Raw genomic sequence first — 13,322 nt, 5'->3', positions numbered from 1 at the left:
GCTCGTCCGATTCCTATCAAATCAACTCGGATTGACTTCAAATTTCGCACACAAGTCATAAATAACATAACGGAGTTATAAAAATTTTCGGAACTGTATTCTGACTCCGGTATCAAAAAGTCAACTCCCCGGTAAAACTTCCAAACTTAAATTCTTATTTTAGCCATTTCAAGCCTAATTTCACTACGGACTTCCAAATAAAATTTCGATTACGCTCCTAAGTCCAAAATTACCATACGGAGCTGTTTGAATCATAAAAATTCTATTCCGGGGTCGTTTGCACATAATTCACATCCGATTACTATTTAAACTTAAATTGTTTAATTGTTTCATCAAAATTTCATATCTCCGGCTAGGGATCTCGGAATTTGATTCCGGACATACGCCCAAGTCCCAAATTACGATACGGACCTATCAAAACTGTCAAAATACTGATCCGAGTCCGTTTGCTCAAAATATTGACCAAAGTCAAACTTGTCCATTTAAAGCTAACTTAAGGAACCAAGTGCTCCGATTTCAACTCACACACTTCCAAATCTCGAACCAACCATCCCCGCGAGTCATAAATTAATAAAAGCATGTTCTGGGAGTTTTATTTTAAGAAATGGGTTTTTAAAAGTTAAAATGACCGGTTGGGTCATTACACAAAGTGATTAGGATGGTTTTGAACAATCCTATGTTCTTGAATGCTATTAAATCTGCATTGTCAGATCAGTTGGGGAATTTTAATGCTCAAAGTTGATATTTTAACTTCAATACCACATAAGAGGGGGGTGATTCGTGTGGTGTCTAATTTTTCGCGTGCGCAGATTATAGAAGGACCCGGTTCTTCTATGTGTTCCTTATACTACTGTTGCGGAATAATAAATACAGAAATTAAAGAACACAAGTATTTTACGTGAAAAATACCTGGCTCAAAAAGTGAAAAAACTACGACCTACTTCCTAGTAGAATTTTTTCAAACTCTCCACTAAATCACTGAGCCAAAAACTATATTTACAAAACACTTTTGTAAACCTAGGATTAACTCTAATTCCATTGTGGCAACCAACCTCTAACTGTTGAGACAACTTCAAGTTAACTCTAACGTGAATACTCTAAGAACCTATTACAATTGCCTCTAGATAAAGCTGAAAGGTACAATATGAAAATACCTACTACAATTGAACTAGAATAAAAGACAAACACTTGGAACTGATTCTTCTATCTGGTTCATGTAGCTTCAGGTTCGCACACTTGAATCACACACGAACTGCTTGCAAAATGCCTTGCTATTTTGCTCTCAATTCAAGTTTAACTTCTGCTTTTGTGCATCTCATGTAGAATGAGAACATCCTGCGATTTATAGAGTTAGTAGAGTAGAAAATAACTAGAGTTCTAATGCTACTCTTCCTTGGTGGAAGAGTTCTAGTTGATCTCAACCTCTAACTCTTCTCTTATCTTGGATATTATTCTCTTTGATTAAGGATTCCTTCTCCTTATCAATTACAACCCTTTTTGATCAGGAGATATTAATTAGACCAAGTTAAGCTTATCTCTTTCACGTGCATCCCACATGCTCGAATCTTCTTGTGTCTGTGCACATAAGGGATGGACCTGGTTCATGCCTAAGCTTCCTTTGTCAATCTTCAAAAATAACCTTCACTTAGGCCAACAAATTCCCCCTTTTTTATGATGACAAACTCTGTGCTTTTCATAAGCTTAGGCCCTGTTTCAACTTAGCTCAACATCAACACAATGTTAGAAATATTTTTCCTTTTTATCACTTATCATCAAGGACCAGGTACATTAGGTTATAAACATCACTATTCAAAGTGTAAAGCACAACCTCCCATCCCCCCTCCCCCCCGGCATCATCGAAAAGTTGCATAAAAATGTGAGATAACCAGATTTTAAAACTTACTCATGGCCACTGGGCCTACTTAAAATGCATTCATGGATTAATCAGCATTGATCAAGCTAAGAATTTTAACCATCAAAGAAATATAAACAAACAGTTAGAGCGAAAACCAGCAAATTTCATTGATACTTGATATGATTCTTCCACAAAGCATAAAAAAATTAAAATACTGAAAACATGAGCAAACAAAAAAATATCCCAAACTGGGTCACTGAAAGGTCTACACTGGGCTAGAATTTTAAGTCTTGGAAGAACTAGGGGCTTGGTTTTTGGCTTGGAGAAGTTTCAGCATGTCTTAAAGAATTCCATCATTCTTCTCCTTTTCCCTTGCTAGTTCAGTTCTGAGAGCATCTCTCTCAGACTCTACCTCTGCCAACCTTTTCTACAGCCTCTCAATCTCAGCATCCTTAGCCCCACTTTCTTGCACCAAGGCTCGCACCTTGCTATTCACTGGTACCTTCTTGGGTGAACCAGGTTCTTTAAGAGTGGCATGGACTTCATAGTCACAAGCAAGCAGCATATTTGTCCCAAAATAATCATTGCTTGTAAAACATTGATGTTTTAACTTCCGGTCACTTTCTTCAGTAGGTCTGCGAGGGTTTCCTGTTAAGATGAAACAGGTTCATCTATATTTTTTCCAAGTTGAACCAACCCTTTAGCGGCTTCGCCAGACCCACTTCCTCCTGTTTTCTTTACACTCTCCTTTACTCCAGCAGATTTTTCTCCCCAAACAACCATTGCACCTGTGTATTTGGTTAAACTCACAGGAGTGGGTGAAGAATCAATGACTCTTTTACCATTTCCCCTCACAGTACTTCAAGCACCCTTGCTCTCCTTTTTTTTTTTGCCACCAATTCCTCCAGACTCTGTAGTTTCAATACCTGCTTTAGACTCTACTAGTACAAACCTATTCTCTAAATTTATACCTGTTCAATTTCAGAAGAAACAGTTTCTTCCCCCTCAGTAGTAGATTTGAATGATTCATCAGATTTCTGGGGTTTTTCTTCCTTACCCGCTTTCAATTTTTCATTTATTTTCTTGATTTGTTCTCTCCCCGCAACAACCTTGCGAGCAAGCATCTTTACTCTTTTATTAGAGGTTGGGGTGGTGGAAGGGATGATAGTGGGTGTGGAAGTCTAATCAAACTGAATTTTAGTTTTGAAAAGACTTTGGAGTGTATCCCTAGAATCTAGGTACTTCAATTCGGTTGGGACTATTTTTAACAGAACTGGTTCACTTATAACGGATAAGTCCAAAAGGAGTTTGGAATTAATAGGACTCTGCTCATGATCCAAGTATTATTATTTTAAATTATGCAGAGTATAGAAAACATACCGTGTTATCTTGATGAACCAGGTTCTTCACTGATAGTTCTCTTGTGTAAGTCTAAATTTGCCAAAATAGAGAAACTATCACTAGAGATTAATGAGTTATTTTAACACATGGCACAAGAGTATACTATTGAAAGTATGAGTCTGAGAAAAAATTAATCTAATTATATACACATTTTCAGATTTTCTAACCAAAAATAATTTATTTTTTTTCAATTTTGTTTTTTAATTTTTTTTTCGTTGTGAATTCTGAACTGGTCCTTTTAGGTTATCTTAATCATCCCTAATTCTAACTTGTTCCTTTCAAAGTGATCTCTACTTAGGGATTTTGTGAAGATGTCAGCTATTTGCTTGTTAGTAACACAAAATTCCACAATGATCAACCCTTTTTCATAGTTATCCCTCAAAAAGTGATGCCTAACATCTATGTGCTTAGTTCTCTTGTGGTGAACCAGGTTCTTGGTCATACTAATAGCACTAGTATTATCACAAAAAATGGGAATACAACCAACATCAATTCCAAAGTCCTTTAATTGCTATTTGATCCACAACAATTGAGTACAACATGAAGCAGCAACAACATACTCAGCTTCAGCAGTAGATAAGGCTGCTGAATTTTGCTTTTTGGTGGCCCAAGATACAAGACATGGGCCAAGAAAGTGTGCCATACCTGAGGTTCTCTTTCTATCCACAAGAAAACCTGCATAATCAACATCAGCATATCCTACAAGATTGAAATTACTACCTTTTGGATACCAAAGACAAAGATCAGTGCTGCCTTTTAGATATCTCAAATTTCTATTGACAGCAGTCAAGTGAGACTTCTTTGGATTTACCTGAAATCTTGCACAAAGGCCTATACTGAAAATAATATCAGGTCTACTAGCAGTGAGATACAATAATAAGCCAATCATTCCCCTATACAACTTATGATTGACAGATGAACCAGGTTCATCTATATCCTACTTTGTAGTTGTTGCAATAGGAGTGTCAACTTCTTTGAAATCTTTCATTTAAAATCTTTTAAGCAACTCTTTTACATATTTCTGTTGATGGATCATTGTTCCATTTGGATTTTGTTTAATTTGTAATCCTAAAAAGAAATTAAGCTCACCCATCATACTCATTGCAAATTCACTCCCCATTAGTTTAGCAAATTCTTTACTTAACTTATCAGTAGTTGCTCCAAATATTATATCATCAACATATATCTTAACTACCAAGAGATCTTTACTTTTTTCTTTCAAGAATAAAGTATTGTCAAATTTACCTCTCTTGTAGTCATGCTCAAGCAAAATTTTTGATAATCTTTCATACCATGCTCTTGGCGCCTGCTTGAGCCCATAAAGTGCTTTGTCAAGTTTGTACACATGATCAGGACTCTCCTTGCTTTCAAACCCTGGAGGTTGCTTGACAAACACTTCTTCCTTTAGATACCATTGAGGAAGGCACTCTTTACATCCATCTGGTGGAGGGTGAATTGCATGTAAATAGCAAAGGCTATAAGGAGTCTTATTGCTTCCAACCTTGCAACTGGAGCAAAGGTTTCATCATACTCTATGCCCTCCTCCTGGCTATATCCTTGAACCACCAATCTTGACTTATTCCTTGTAACAGTTCCATCTCCATCAAGTTTGTTTCTGAAGACCCATTTTGTGCCAATTACTGATCTGTCCAAGGGTCTTGGTATCAGATGCCAAACTTGACTCCTTTCAAATTGGTTGAGTTCATCCTGCATTGCATTTACTCAGTCTGCATCCTGCAAAGCTTCAGCAATATTTTTAGGTTCAATAAGAAATAAGAAAGCATCAAAAGCATAAAGATTCTTTAATGAAGATCTGATTTTAAGTTCAAAGGTTAGATCGGTAATTATGTTCTCAATGGGATGAGAACTTTGATACTTGTAGGATTTCACAACCAGCTGGTTTCCCTTTGATATTCCTTCAGTGTTTTGTTGCTGTGGAATAGGTTCATGGACATGTTCCATTGAGGTTTGGGGATCATTTCCTCTTTGTTCTGTTCCCCCTGTCATGTTGCTCTGGGTGGAAGAACCTGTTCCATCACCTGTTCCTTCTTCAGTGCAGCTTCAGTCTGGGCTGTGGCTTCATTTAAGTTTCTTACCAGCCCAATTGCTTCATCATCATGTTCCTGTCTTTCAGAAAGAATATTAGTTTCATCAAAAACCACATGAACACTTTCTTCAACACACATAGTTCTTTTGTTATAGACCTTATAAGCTTTGCTATGTGAAGAATATCCCAAGAATACTCCCTCATCACTTATGGGATCAAACTTACTTAGGTAGTCTTTACCATTATTGTGCACAAAGCACTTGCATCCAAATGTCCTAAGATGGGATATGTTTGGTTTTCTCCCTTTAAGTAACTCATAGGGAGTCTTATCTATAAGAGGTCTATTCATGCGCCTATTTTATGATGTAGCATGCAGTATTTACAGCTTCTGCCCATAAGCTATGGGGCAGTTTACTAGAAAGAAGCATAGTCCTAGCCATATCTTCAAGTGTCCTATTCTTTCTTTCAACTACTCCATTTTGTTGTGGAGTCCTAGGAGCAGAAAAACTATGATCTATGCCATGCTCATCACAAAATTCAACAAATTTAGCATTTTCAAGTTCAGTGCCATGATCAGACCTAATTGATGCAAGTTGATTACCTAGTTGTTTTTGAGTTTTTCTAACAAAAGAAGTGAACATGTCAAATGCTTTATCTTTAGATGTTAAAAACAATGTCCAAGTAAACCTAGAGTAATCATAAACAAGCACCATCACGTATCATTTACCACCTTTGCTTAATGTTCTCATTGGACCACAGAGATCCAGATGGACCAGTTCCATCGTTCTTGTGGTACTTACCACTTTCTTGCATTTAAAGGAGGATCTTGCCTGCTTCCCCCTTGCACAAGCCTCATAAACTTTGTCTTCCTTGAACTTGATGTTAGGCAGTCCTATCACCAAGTCCTTGGAGACTAATTTGTTGAGTTGACTCAGACTTGCATGTCCAAGTCTCTTGTGCCAAAGGATGGGATCATTGTCCAACACACTTAAGCAAGTGAGTTCATTTTCTGACAGTGTGGACAGATCTACAATATATATATTGTTCACTCTTTTTCCATGCAAAATAATCTTGTCAGTGGTAACATTAATCACAAAGCATTTAGTAGAGGTGAATGCTACCAAGTTACCTCTATCACACAGTTGTGATACACTAATTAGACTGTATTTTAGGCCGTCTATCAAATAGACATTCTCAATCGAGTGAAAGTCAGTCTTACCTACCTTACCAACCCCAATGATCTCACCTTTCTTCCCATTTCCAAAGGAGACATTACCTCCTTTGAGGTCCTCAAGTGAAAGGAACTGGTTCTTGCTTCCTGTCATGTGCTTTAAGCAACCACTATTCATGTACCATATTTGGCTGCTCCTCTTCACTTGGACCTACAAAAGGAAATAAAGAGTTAGTCTTAGGAACCAAAACTAGTTTGGGTCCCTTTCTATAGGCAAAAGGATGAATCAAATTCTTTTTAGCCCAACCTGGCAGCCTATTTTTCCCTTGAACAAACTCTTTATTCTTTTGACTAGCCTTTTCTTTTGCAGTGCATTTACTTTTATAGTGACCGGTCTTACCACAGTGTGTGCAAATTTTGTTCTCAGGAAGTGTGAGATACTTACTTTTGGGATACCATTTAGATGGAAGATTCCCAAAGCCAATTCCTTTTCTATTGCTACTGTGATGTTCCTGTAGCCATGACATTGCATCGGAGGACTTGTTCCATTTACAAGTTCTGTCTAGTTCATGCTTGACCTTGCCTAGATCCTCTGTCAAAATTCTTACCTGCTCATCCTTCTTATACAACTCATCTTTTAGTCTACATACATTTTCTTCTAGAGTGAGTTGTGTGTAATCAACTGTCTTCTTACTTGTTCCTAATTTTAGTTTTAGGTTTTCAGATCTAAGTTCTAGGACATTTGATTCAAATGCATGAACCTGGTTCTTTAATGCAGTATTTTCACTTACAGTCTCACTAACTCTAAGTTCCAGGTTCTTACACTTTGCTTTTAAAATCACACATTCCTTAGACATCTATTTCTTTTTATTATTTATATCCTCAGATTCATCAATGAAATCTAGAAGTAACTAAGATAGCCTTTCTTTAGACAAAAACTTAATCTTGTCTTTTAGATGGATTATACTTACTTCAGATTCCTCATCGGATTCTCCAATTGCCATAAGTGCTTGTTCATCTTCATCTTCATCATCTGAGTCCTCATCTGAGCTTTCTCCCCAAGCAGCAACCATAGCCTTTGTTGATCCTTTGTTCTTCTTGGGATGAATCTGTTCCTTCTTTCTGTTTCTTCGTTTAGCTCTTTCCTTCTTCCATTCAATTTCCCATTGAGGGTAGTTTTTGATGTGGTGATCAGTCTTCCCACACTTGTAGCAGCCCTCATTGGTCTGTTTTTCAGGAACCCTTGGTTTATTGTAGCCTCCATTTCTTGAAGAACCTTTTCCTCTCATTAGGTACTTCTTGAAGTCCTTTGTGATCATAGCTATTTCATCATCTTCTAGATCAGAACCTTTAGTGATTCTGAGTGCCAGGCTCCTTTCCTTCTTGGGTATATCCATCTTCATGGTTTGCCTTCTAAATTCATAAGCGGTGAGATTTCCAATTAGCTCATCCAACCTAAGAGTGGCAATGTTCTTTGATTCCTGAATGGCAGTGATTTTGCTCTTCCAAGTAACTGGCAGAACCCTTGTCAGAATCTTCTCAACTCTGTCCTCTTCAGAAATAATCCTTCCAAGAGACTTAAGTTCATTTGTCAGTATGGTGAACCTTCTATACATCTCTTGGATGGTTTCCCCTTCCTTCATGGTGAAATTCTCATATTGAGAATATAGTAGTGTTCCTCTGGACCTCTTCACTTGAGGTGTTCCTTCATGGGCCACTTGGAAAGTGTCCCAGATTTTCTTAGCAGTGGTACAACTTTGGTCTATGGTTCATGCCGTACGAACCTCGACAGTATACACATTATTCTGTATCGGGTCAAACGACCTCGGTAGAATTATGCGTTATATCGCTAGTAGTCCGAATATTCACGAGCTAATCTTTCAACTGATGCTCGACATTTTATATGGTATTCCTTATTTATTTGACATTGACACTTGACATTTGCTGAGTTATTAAGGTAGAACACAAGATTTAGAAATTCATGCTTTAAAAGAAGTAATTGTATATGTAACTTACAGATTTACCCCATCATTGTTGTATGATTCATATCTGCTTATGTTTTATTATATTATTTTATTGGACCTTTAGTAAGTGCCGATGTCGACCCCTCATCACTACTTCTCCGGGATTAGAGTAGATACTTACTGGGTACGTATTGATTTACGTACTCATGCTGCACTTCTGTACTAAATGTGAAGGATCTGATAGGTTCATTTGATGATCACCTTGGCGCGTAGGCACACCTGTGGAGGAGACTTTATGTGAGCTGCATTTTCAGGCTACGCATCGCAGTCTACCGAGTCTCTCTTGTACTGTTTATTTTATCATTTCTTATTGCATTCGGGACAGAGGTTGTATTATTATTGCACTCCTTAGAAAATGCTCATGCACTTGTGACACCAAATTTTGGGGGTTCCTACTGGTTGTTCGTTATTGTAGTTCACGTAGTTATTATCATTTTACCCTGTAAATTCCATTTTATACTATTTAAATAATGGAGATTATGATTTTAAAAGTAATAAATTGAGTAAATAAATTAATAAATCTACGTTGGCTTGCCTGACAACGGCGTTAGGCGCCATCAAAACCTATAGTGGATTTTGGGTCGTGAAAAATGCATCTTCTGCGGCCGCACAATTCTTGTGCGCTCCGCACTTCAAGCAAGGCTTCAAGTCTTGGTCATTTCAAACTCCCTCAATATTTGAATTTTTGTTAGTGCAAACCCTATTCTGCAGCCGCACAATTCATGTGCGGTCCGCATATTAGCTTAACATTTGTTGGGCTTCTTCACTTGTTCTACGGCCGCAGAGGCAAATATGCGGTCCGCACTTCCTTCTGCGGCCGCAGAAATACCTCTGCGGACCGCACTTCTTATGCTATGTGCCCTTCTTGCCTTGTGCTTCTGAACACTCCTTTTTGAGTCGGATTTCTTCATGGGAGATCAAATTTCTAACATTCCTACAATTTGCACACTTTTATTAGTTTTGGGAACATAAATCAATACTTTCGGACTAAAACAAAAGTAAAAATATGCTAATAAGTTGTTAAAATCCACATTTATCACACTTCTCTTCTGATTAAAGTAAAACTACGATTAACTTTGCAATTCAATTAGAAACTCGTTCAACAAATTCAAGCAACTAACAGAAATCAAACCCTCGAATAATAATCAAGTCACAATATCTGTCAATAACCCTAAGAAAGACTACTCCATAGTGGAAAAATTGTTCATCACAAGAGTATTAAGAGAACACGAAAATATTACAACCCACGAATTCAAACAAACTTTTGTATTGAATGATTCAGATGAAGTATTCAAAGTCTCTGTTGTTTTCTTGCCTTCTTCTTTCCAACGGTTTAAGAATTTCATAAGTTTGTTTGAAAAAAAACATAAACTTGCCTATATATAGGTCAAGGAGAATGCCCAAAAATTACAAAAATATATCTGTATTAAGTTTTCCACAGGCGAACGTACGCTGCCGCACACCTGGAAGCTTGGGCGCGCATGTGGGCGCGCATCTATGGCAGTGTCAAGTAAAAATACCATAACTTTGTGTAGGGGAGTCGAAACGACGAGCCGTTTGAACTTCTGAAAACTAGACTCAAAGATACACATTTCTTCACAAGAACAATGATAAAATTCTTGTAGATTGGGAGATATCATCTGTTGAAGTGAGATCATGTGTTTCTAGAGAGAAACATTAGCTCCAACCTCTAAATCCTACTATCTATTGCTTGAATCTTATTTCCTTGTCACCATTTGACTTCTGAAATATCGTATTCAATCATCAAAAACTCTCCTTTGCTATCTTTTATATATTCTTGGACCTTTTTACCTTTTTCTTATCACATCTACACTTAATACTTGCATGCACATCAACAAAATACAAATGTGAATTTTAAAATAAAAGTTTTACCAAATTACTCACCAAAAATCTAATAATCAACCGAAATATAACCAAATAAAACCTTCAATATTAATCTCATCATTTACTAACAATTTGTTGTGAAATAATTGGTTATATATATATATATATATATATATATATATATATATATACACGTTGCTTATTTGTAAGAGAACACAAATAAAAAAAATTAATACATCCAAACCATCCAAATAATAAATAATCAAGTGACCTTCATCGATCATATAACTGAGATGCATTGGAGCATTATCTAATGGAGCAGAAACAGAAAACTTTTTGATTTGTTCTTTCCTATATATTACATGATAAAGTCCTAAGTCTACCCGAGCATAAAAATGTTTTAGCTACGTATGGACTCTCGTCACCTCGTGCGTACGTAGCACCCACAACTAGTTGCACATAACAACAAATATCACCTAGGGGTAGTTCCCTCCTCACAAGGTTAGACATGAGACTTACCTCGCTTCGAAGTTCCATAACCGGCTCCCGCGCCTCTCTAAGACCTCAAACCAAAGCCCATCGAACTGAAACTAGTCAAACAATGTGTAAATCAATCAAAATATACTGCAATGCTTGCAATTTAACATTTTATAAAAATTCCCAACTCTGCTAGAAAATTCAATAAAATCAACCCTCGGGTCCACGTGCCCGGATTTCAAAAATCATCGAAGATAAACTTTACCCACAACATCACGAACTCAAATATATAATTTATCCCAATTTTCATGACCAATTTCGTGGTAAAAATCTATAAATACAAATTTCTAGGTTTTCTACCAAAAATCCCACAATTCTTACTAATTTTCATGTTTAGATCCTGATAGAATCCATGTATTTAACTCACAATAGGTGGGAATAATTTACCTTGCCATAGATGATGAAAACCTCCACTTGAAGCTCTCCGAAAATCGCCCAAACCAAGAGAGAATGAAAGCAAATGGGACAAATCCCGTTCTTAAAAGAACACACTGCCCAGCGACCTTTCGCATCTGCGGTCCATTAGCCGCTTCTGCGGCTCCGCAGATGCGATACTCCTCCTCGCTTCTGCGACAAAAGGTCTGCTTTTGCGGACTCACTTCTGCGGCGAACACTGCCGCTTCTGTGAAGCAGCCCTCCCTCACATTTTTTGCTTCTGTGATCGATTCGCCGCAGGTGCGACTTTGATTTCTGTGGTCCACCTTTCCACTTCTGCAACCCTCGCCTCAGCCATGCCTGGCCGCTTCTACGAAGCCCATCTCACTTCTACGACCAGGCTTCCGCAGAAGCGATCGCAGCTGTAACAGAAATTTTTCAGCTTTTCCTTAAGTCCAAAAATCAATCCGTTAACCATCCGGAATCTAACCGAGGCCCTCGGGACCTTAACCAAATATACCAACACTTCCCAAAATAATATAGGAACTTAGTTGAAGCCTTAATCCAAGTCAAACGACATCAAAATCATGAATCGTGCCTCGAATCAAACTTATAGATTTTCGAAATTTTCAAATTCTTTATCTTGTGCCGAAACGTATCAAATCAATCCGGAATGACTTCAAATTTGCACACGAGTCATAAATGACATAATGAAGCTATTGCAAGTCTTGTAACCCCAAACGGACATCGATAACATCAAAATCCACTTCAAACCAAACTTATGAAACTCCTAAACCTTTAAAATGCCAACCCTCCATAATAAGCGCTGAAATGCTCCCGGGTGATCCGATACTCAACCCGAACATATGCCCAAGTTCGAAATCCTCATACAAACCTATTGGAACCTTCAAATCCCGATTCCGAGGTCATTTACTCAAAAGTCAAACCTTAGTCAATTCTTCCAACTTAAAGCTTCCAAAATTAGAATTTTTCCATCCGAAACAACTCTGAACTTCCCGAAATTCAATTCCGACCACACGTACAAGTTATAATACATGAAGTGAAACTACTCAAGGCCAAAAATTGATGAACGACGCGCTAGAGCTCAAAACGACTTGTCAGGTCGTTACAACATTGTAGCCGCAGACTAAATTGTGCGGCTGCAGAATCTAAGTCCTTGCAAGTTGAAGCAATCTGCGGACCACACATAGAATTGTGCGACCGCAGAACCTCTCGAGGGGCATTTTTGTCAGCGAATTTTGGGCCACTATAAATAGACGAGAATCATATTTTAAGTCAAGTTTGGAAGTTGGAGCTACTGTAGCTGTTGTATTTTGATTTTTAAGGAAGTTTGTGACTATTTTGTGATTTAAATATCATATTTTATCATTTTAATCTTAGATTTTGAGTTTAATTAGCATTTCTTCTTTATTTTCTTCATCTTCTATTATGAGTAGCTGGACTTTTACTAGGGTTGTGACCCAACCCTAGCGTGTAAACCTTCTGGGTATTTAATTTAATACTTGTTTATGATTGGGTATTGATTATTTAGCCTTGTTTATGCTTTAATTTTAGAATTAATGGTTGCAAATATTTATTCATGCCTATTTGACTTGGTTCTTATTTAAAAAAGAGGTACCTAGTCTATGAAAACTTGGCTAACAAGAAATTAGGCTAATTAAGGATTTGATAAGCCTAATTAAAGCATTTGAACTAGAGATAGTAAGAACCCAACTTGATCTCATATCAACTATTTAGCTTGATACCCATTTGGGCTTGAGAAAGTCAAATTAGGCAAAATCGCTCTATGACCGAGAAGTATTGAGTGGGTAACTTAGAGTTGAGAGCCATAATACACCCCGATCAATAAAACAAGTGTTAATGTATTTAACCCATTAGGCGAACACCTAGGTTAAGGTCACATCCCTAGTCTTTTTAACTATTTGGAAAAACAAATAAAACAATCATTAGCTTTCTATTTTTTGGAAGTAGAAAACAAAACTGTTTGTTTGGAAGTGCAATTTAGTTGTTCCATTTGTTCTTGTCAAGTGTATACTCCTAACACCC

The sequence above is a fragment of the Nicotiana tomentosiformis genome, chromosome 4 (assembly GCF_000390325.3).
Source record: "Nicotiana tomentosiformis chromosome 4, ASM39032v3, whole genome shotgun sequence".
In the NCBI taxonomy this organism is placed as follows: domain Eukaryota; kingdom Viridiplantae; phylum Streptophyta; class Magnoliopsida; order Solanales; family Solanaceae; genus Nicotiana; species Nicotiana tomentosiformis.
This window is presented reverse-complemented; position numbering follows the sequence as displayed.